We start from the raw sequence: 7,384 nt of genomic DNA on the forward strand, positions 1-7,384 counted from the left end.
GCGGGTCCCAGGACGAGCCTGCACGTGGGTGCGGAGACCAAGCACCCCCGGCGTGCGGACCTGCACCCTCAGCCCGCACCCGGTGACACTGCCCGGCCGAGGAGACGTGGAGCCCACCGTCAGCAGGGAGGACGCCCCAAGGCCACGGTCCCTGGAGGCACACGGCCCCCCGACTTCCACAGGAGCCCTCGGAGCACGAGAATCAATAACACCCTTGCTCCCTCCCCCACAGGTGTACCCACTGAAGGCGGGTGATGGAGAAACGTCCCCAGCGTGGGACGGGGCCCTGCACCCCCGGGGTGATCCACGAGCATAAATGAGCCGGTGCCCCCGCTGGCTGCTAACCAGCCCGGGCTGTCCGCACACGATACGGGCGTTGTCCAGATGACCTGAGAGAGACGACACCACTGAGGCCTCCGGGAGGCTCGGTGTGGCCCCGAGGCTGCCTGGGCAGCTGGGGGGGGGGGGGGGCAGGGGGCTGCCATCTCCCCCTCAGCGTCAGAGCTAGGTCTGCACCCCCAGACGGACGGCCATGGGCGCGAATGAGCTCGGAGGACATGTGGCTTCAGCGACCTGATGGCGTGGACAGCTGCCCGCTGCAGGCACAGCCGGACGGGGGACAGGAGCCTTCAACATGGCTGCGGGGCTGAGGTCGTGGACAGAGCGCACCCAGCTGGGGTCACCCTGATGCACACGCACAGTTTTGGAAGTACGCCGTCTTCCCAAGCTGGACAAACTCTACCATATGGGATGGTGGAAACTCGTGCACTGGCCCAGATACGACCGCCCCACCCTGCCCAAAGCTCCGTGGGAGTTTAGGATTTGGAGCCGGGGTCCTGAGTCAGGCAGAAGTGTTCCTAGAAGGTCATTCGCTCAGGAGGCTATAGAAGCCATTAGCAAACGGTCCCCCCGTCAGCAACATGGGGGACAGGGCTTGCCTCCTTCCGCGCACAGGAGCGTATGCCCGGCTTCTAGCCACCGAGGTATCCGGTGCCTCTGAAGGTCAGTGTCCAGGCAGGGGCGGGGCGGGAGGCGCTACGGGAGACTGAGTCGTGGAAGGACATCGCTGGTCGGCGTGGCCTCCAGGAACCCGAGAACCACAGCGTAAGAGGAAGTGCGACTCCGGGACCATCCAGCTGGGCCGAGCGCGTCCCCCCAGGTGTCCTTGTCCGGTGTCACCTGAGGACAGCGGGAGCCGGCATCCACACACACCGGTGCTGCATCCCGGGGGCCAGGAGGGACCAGCCCCTGCTCCACGGCGCCCGGTGCCCTGGGACGTGAGTAAAGGTCATTTCCGCCCCCCAGGAACGGGAAGTGACACTGTAGTTTCAGGTGTCACGGCCGCAGACGTCATTTTAATCTCTCCGTCCCTGCTGTAGGGAGGGAGAAAGGGCTTGTCCATTTTCTGATAAAATTGAATTAAGGAAAAAAAAACCCGGCTGGGGCCAGCAATGACCTCAGGAGAAAATGTGTGGGGAGGCTGTTTGGAGCCTTGTGTCAATGCGGTGCCTTTGAAGACAGATCAGACGGGAAGCAAAGAGCATCTGGCCTGTGAAAAATCCCCCCGTGATTCAGTGCCCCCACGGACACACGTAAAATCCTGCAACGACCATCGAGGCTGGGGAGAAAGTGTGGTGGGGCTGGGGACAGACCTGGCCTGAGCCCTGGCACCTCGCCGTCCCTGTGCCTGCGCCGCCACGGTCCCTCTGCGCCCAGCTGGCTGCTCACGGAAGCGGGGCTGGAGCAGAGTGATGGCACGCCGCACCGCGGGTGACGGTGGCTAGAAGTCCTCCCCTTCTCACTGGAAGTCTGGGCCGCCTTTGGACAGCTGTTACCAAACTGAGAAATCCAATGATTTGTGCCCGTCCTGGCCAAGGAAGAAAGCGGCTGGGCGTCTCGACCAAGGGGCAGGCAATGGGGGCCACACACACTAACTCCCAACACTCCATCGCAGTGGTTGGTTTTTTTTTCAGTGTTTATTTTTGAGAGAGAGAGAGAGACAGAGCATGAGCAGGGGAGGGGCAGAGAGAGAGGGAGACACAGAATGCAAAGCCGGCTCCAGGCCCCGAGCTGTCAGCACAGAGCCCGACGCGGGGCTCGAACCCACAAATGTGAAATCGTGACCTGCGCTGAAATCGGAAGCTTAACTGACTGAGCCACCCAGGCGCCGCTAAAAATAATTTTTCAAAAAACTAAGTTGAGGGGCTCCTCAGTGGCTCAGTCGGTTAAGTGTCCGACTCTTGATTTCGGCTCAGGTCACGATCTCACGGTTGTGAGTTCGAGCCCCACGTCGGGCTCTGTGCCGGCAGTGCTTGGGGTTCTCTCTCTCCCTCTCTGCCCCTCCCCCACTGGTGTGCACTTTCTGTCTCTCAAGATAGCCAAATAAACTTAAAAAATATGTTTTTGTAAAAAACAATTTAAGGGGCAGTGGCTCAGTTAGTTGAGCGCCCAATTTCGGCTCAGATCATGGCCTCTAGGTTCATAGGTTCGAGCCTTGCCTCAGGCTCTGTGCTGACAGCTCGGAGCCTGGAGCCTGCTTCAGAGCCTCTGTCTCCCTCTCTCTCTACCCCTTCCCCTGCTCACACTCTGTCTCTCTCTCAAAAATAAATAAACATTAAAAAAAAAACAAAACAAGTCGATAGACACAGAGAACAGACTGGTGGTTGCCAGAGGCAGGGAAGAAATGTCTGAGCTGTTTTTGTCAGATTTTTTAGTTTAAATAAATTGTTTATCTTTTTTTTTTTTTTTTAAGTAGTGAAGTCCTGGTCTGGGGTCATAGCAGCGGGAAGAAAGGCCTGGGAAGCTTCCGGAGATATTCAGAGGTGGGACTGGGATGGGGGGGGGGGGGGCGGCCGGATGGAAGAAGGTCTGAGAAAGAGAGGCATGGTGGCGCTCCGGGCTCGGGTTACTGGGGTAATGGAGGTGGCCTTGAAATTTTAAAAAGTCCTTACTGCTGGAGGGAAAGTCCCTTTGCTTTCTCTAGCGGCAGAGCTGGGGGGGGTGGGGAGGGGCAGCAGGGAGCTTATCACCAGCAGCTCCAGAGCTAAGGCTGTGGCCTCCCTGCCTCCCAGAGGGGCCGTGAAGACGCCTGGACTGCGGGAGGCTGGCAGCAGCTCACCGCCGGTGTGCCCCGGGCTACAGTCCCCAAGCACCGCCCTCCACCACCGAGTGCCTATCTTGGCCCCGTCCTTCACGGCCACCGAAGGCTGAGCGGGGTGGAGTCCCCCACCCCCACCCCGGAGCCCCCCTTTCCCCCCACAGCCACCTGCCCTTCAGGCCACCACGTGCTCCAGTCTGCACTGCCTTGTCCCCAGTGTCCCCGCCGCCTGGTCCCCTAGGGCCTGTTTCTTTCTTTCTTTCTTTCTTCTTTCTTTCTTTCTTCTCTCTTTCTTTCTTTCATGTTTATTTTTGAGAGAGAGAGAGACAGTGTGAGCAGGGGAGGGGGAGAGAGAGAGGGAGACACAGAATCCGAAGCAGGCTCCAAGCTCCGAGCTGTCAGCATAGAGCCCGATGTGGGGCTCGAACCCACAAACAGCGAGACCATGACCTGAGCCGAAGTCAGACGCTTGACCGACTGAGACACCCAGGAGCCCCTGATCCTTTCTTTTGTTTTGTTTTTCCACGCCAACGGATCACAAGCTGAGGTCGTAACAAGGTTTGAGGGAGCCACGGGGCCCACGATGGCGTGAAAGCCCAATCATCACGCTTACGAACTACAGAAAGATCCCCGGAGCCTGATTCTAAGTGTGAGGGTGAATGATCCTGCCGAGGTCGGACCGGGGTCAGCCCCAGGGTGACGGGGAGCAGGCCCAGAACCGGCATCCTGGGTGAAGTGCCCCCAAAAGCACATGCCCACCGGAAGCCTCAGCCTGTGACCTTGTTAGGAAATCGAGTCTTTGCAGGTGCGGTTGTGTCACAGAGGACTGAAGTAAGGCCATCCTGGACTTGGCGGGCCCTCCATCCAATGGGAGTGTCCTTGTAAGAGACAGGGAAGGACTCACAGAGACCCGGGGAGACCACGTGGAGACAGGCCAGAGTTGGAGGGACAGGCCAGAAGCCAAGGACACCAGGAGCCCCAGCAGCTGGAAGAGGCAGGAAGCACCCTCCCCCAGAGGCTCGGAGGGAGCATGGCCCTCCACACCCAGAGTTCAGCATCTGACTCCAGCCCGGGGAGGGTAGACTTTGGTCATCTGTGGGGCTTTGCCACAGACCTGGATGCTGACAGCATCTCCGCGGCTTCTCACGTATCGCAGTCCCCAGGGCCCAGTGGAGGCCAGCTGTCCCCTACATCCTTCTCTGCCTCCAGCTCAGCCCGTGGTCTCTGGGGTCCAGGGCCCCTCAAAACCCTGTTCTCTGCCCCCAGGAAACCTCCTTTCTCCTCACATTCAAACCCTGCCACCGCCCCCCCGCCCCCCAAAGCGAGAGTCAGGCTTGCCATTCCATTCACTGGGACAGGACAGGGGCTTCCCTGCCCTGGGGATGACATTTTCAGCACAAACATGCCTCCCGTCCACAGGAAGGGGGGGGGGGCCTCAGGAAGGAGCCCTCCTGATAGAAAGGTGTCTGGGAACAGACAAGTCACGTGTTCATAATGGGGGACTCACAGCTCAGACGCGTGTGGTGAGGGGTCTGCTCTGGTTTGTTTCACGTGAGGGTATCTCTGATACCGGAGGGGCATAAGGTGGACTTTCACTCATGGTCTACGACACCCACTCCTCGTGGTCCCTATGCGGTCCTCATTTCTTTCTTTCTTTTTGATAATGTGACAACCTTCTGTGAGCTCACCAACCAGCAGGAAGACTAATACTTTGACACTAACTCGCTGCTTCCTGTGAGACCCTTCTCAGTCCCCTCTGCGCCCCTGCACGCCCCTGCCTCCCTGTCCTGGGGGAGTGACACCATGCTCTGGAATCTTCCCCTGATTGTTCTCATTCTCCTCAGATAGATGATTGATAGAGGTGGATGGACGAAAGGATGGATGGATGGATGGACGGACGGACGGATGGACGGACAGATGGATGGATGGATGGATGGACGAACAGGTGGATAGATGGATGGAAGGACGGACAGATGAATGGATGGATGGATGGACGGATAGACGGAAGGATGGATGGTTGGATGGACAGATGGACGGATGGACAGAAGGATGGATGGATGGATGGACAGATGGATGGATGGATGGACAGACGGATGGATGGATGGACGAACAGACAGATGGACGGATGGACAGAAGGATAGACGGATGGATGGACAGACAGATGGATGGATGATGGATGGACGGATGGGTGGACAGATGGATGGATGGATGGATGAAAGGATGGATGGATGGATGGACAGATGGATGGATGGATGGATGGATGGATAGACGGAAGGATGGATGGATGGATGGACAGACGGACGGACGGATGGACAGAAGGATGGATGGATGGAGGGACAGATGGATAGATGGATAGACAGACGGATGGATGGATGGACAGAAGGATAGACGGATGGATGGACAGACAGATGGATGGATGATGGATGGACGGATGGGTAGACAGATGGATGGACAGACAGATGGATGGATGATGGATGGACGGATGGGTGGACAGATGGATGGACAGACGGATGGATGATGGATGGATGGATGGGTGGACAGATGGATGGACAGACAGACGGATGGATGATGGACGGACAGATGGGTGGACAGATGGATGGATGGATGGATGGGGACGGATGGACAAAAGGATGGAAGGACCAATGGATGGATGTTGGGTAGATGCCAGACACATAGATAGGTGACATACAGCGTTACTGTCTGTGCAGCTATGCTTGGCCCATCACACTTCTATAGAACAACAGTGTACTTTACACACGAGTGTCAGCTTTATGTACCGTGTCGGGACTCGCGCTGCTGGCCTCCTTCCGAATCGTGTTGTGGCTAACTCACTCCCCACAACTGCCACAGAGTGCTCCATCACGTGACTGTATCACAGCTCATCAACCCAAACCCCGCGATGGCCATTTGGGCTTTCAGACGGCCGCTCTCGCGCACAGAGCGACCATACACATTCTTGCCCGCGTGAGATGTTTCACTGGGCGATGTGAAGCGATTGCTTGGTTCTGGGAACAGACCATCCAGCGAATGCGCCACGCCGTGTCCCCGGGCGGGCTGTGCCCCAGGATCTCGGACGTGCGGCGTGCAGGAGAATCTGGCCGTGCACGTGGCCTCCATCACGTGGCCCGATCAGGCTTGTGAACGTTTGCTAACCTGGGGGCAGGACTCTCGTTTGTGGTTGGCATTTCCCCAGCGACTAGTACAGCTGGACATCTCTCTGCCGTGTGCGTGTCCTCCGCGGGTCACCCGGGGCTCTCCTTGGCTCCGCCCGACCTCCGCAGACTAGAGACGAGAGCTTGGCTTCGGCGGGAGGGCTCCGTGAGGAAATCCAGCGGATTTGAAGGCACAGTAACCAGGTGATCACCGCATGGGACACTGGGGACGCTCACCAAAGAACGACTTCCTTTCAGATCAGCTAATCTTCAAGCCTTCCCAGCCGTGCTTGCTCGGGTAGACCAGCGCTCCCCTCCGAGGTGTCTTCTGGATCGAGAGCCCTGACCTCGTTGCTTCGGAAAGGTGACTGTCTTTCTGATCATCCGTGCGTCTCCTTGCCCACCTGGGGCCACGGGTTGCTAGGTCCCCAAGTTAGGGGACGAGGGCCTGGTGCTCTGGAGGGACTGGAGCAGGGGCCCGGATATTCCCTTCAGAACAGGGAGACCCGGGGAGAAGGGCAGTTGGGGAGAACGGGGCCGAGGGGCAGTGTTGACGCTGAGGGCTCCAGTCCATAGCAGGGCTGCCCCGTCAGCCGCCTTTTCTCAGTGACCCACGACTCATGACTTGTCCCTCAGGTAAGTCATTTTCCATCTTGTGTTTTATTCATTCATTCAGCGACACTGCCGACGGCCTGCAAGGGTCTGGCCTGGGAGGTGAGTAGGGGTCTCTGCCCAGGGAAGGGTCGGGGTTCTTGCTCCAAGTGCGTGACCTCCCAGCAAGCAGCCCACCTGGGAGGACGGGGAGCAGCCCCCCTAACGCTGACGCCCTCCCCACACAAGCCAGGCAAACGGCTGGGTGCTCCCTGGGCAAAGCGGCTGGTGCAGACCAAGCCCCCAGCCTCACTTCTGCCTCCGGACCCTCCCACACAGCCACGGAGTCACCTGGCTGGACAGACACTCGTGCGTTTCCCCAAACCTCTCCCCGGCCCTCACCCGGCCAGCGCCAAGACCAGCGTGGGATCAGGGGGACTTGGGCATAGTGGGGGACGGGCGACACTCGCCTTTAGCCTAGGAATTCTGGAACTTCAGACTCTCGTCCTCATTCCCGTCCCGCACACGAGGGCCCCGCCCCACA

General features: G+C 58.7%; 1 non-coding gene across 1 annotated transcript; it reads right to left on the reverse strand.

Annotated features, from left to right (window-relative positions):
* Window positions 1-3,622: 3,622 nt before the first annotated feature.
* Window positions 3,623-3,725, reverse strand: LOC125156795 (small nucleolar RNA U13). Its single transcript, XR_007148779.1, has one exon. It is a non-coding gene; the product is annotated as a small nucleolar RNA U13 (small nucleolar RNA).
* Window positions 3,726-7,384: the final 3,659 nt, after the last annotated feature.

The sequence above is a fragment of the Prionailurus viverrinus genome, chromosome F2, assembly GCF_022837055.1.
Source record: "Prionailurus viverrinus isolate Anna chromosome F2, UM_Priviv_1.0, whole genome shotgun sequence".
Classification (NCBI taxonomy): domain Eukaryota; kingdom Metazoa; phylum Chordata; class Mammalia; order Carnivora; family Felidae; genus Prionailurus; species Prionailurus viverrinus.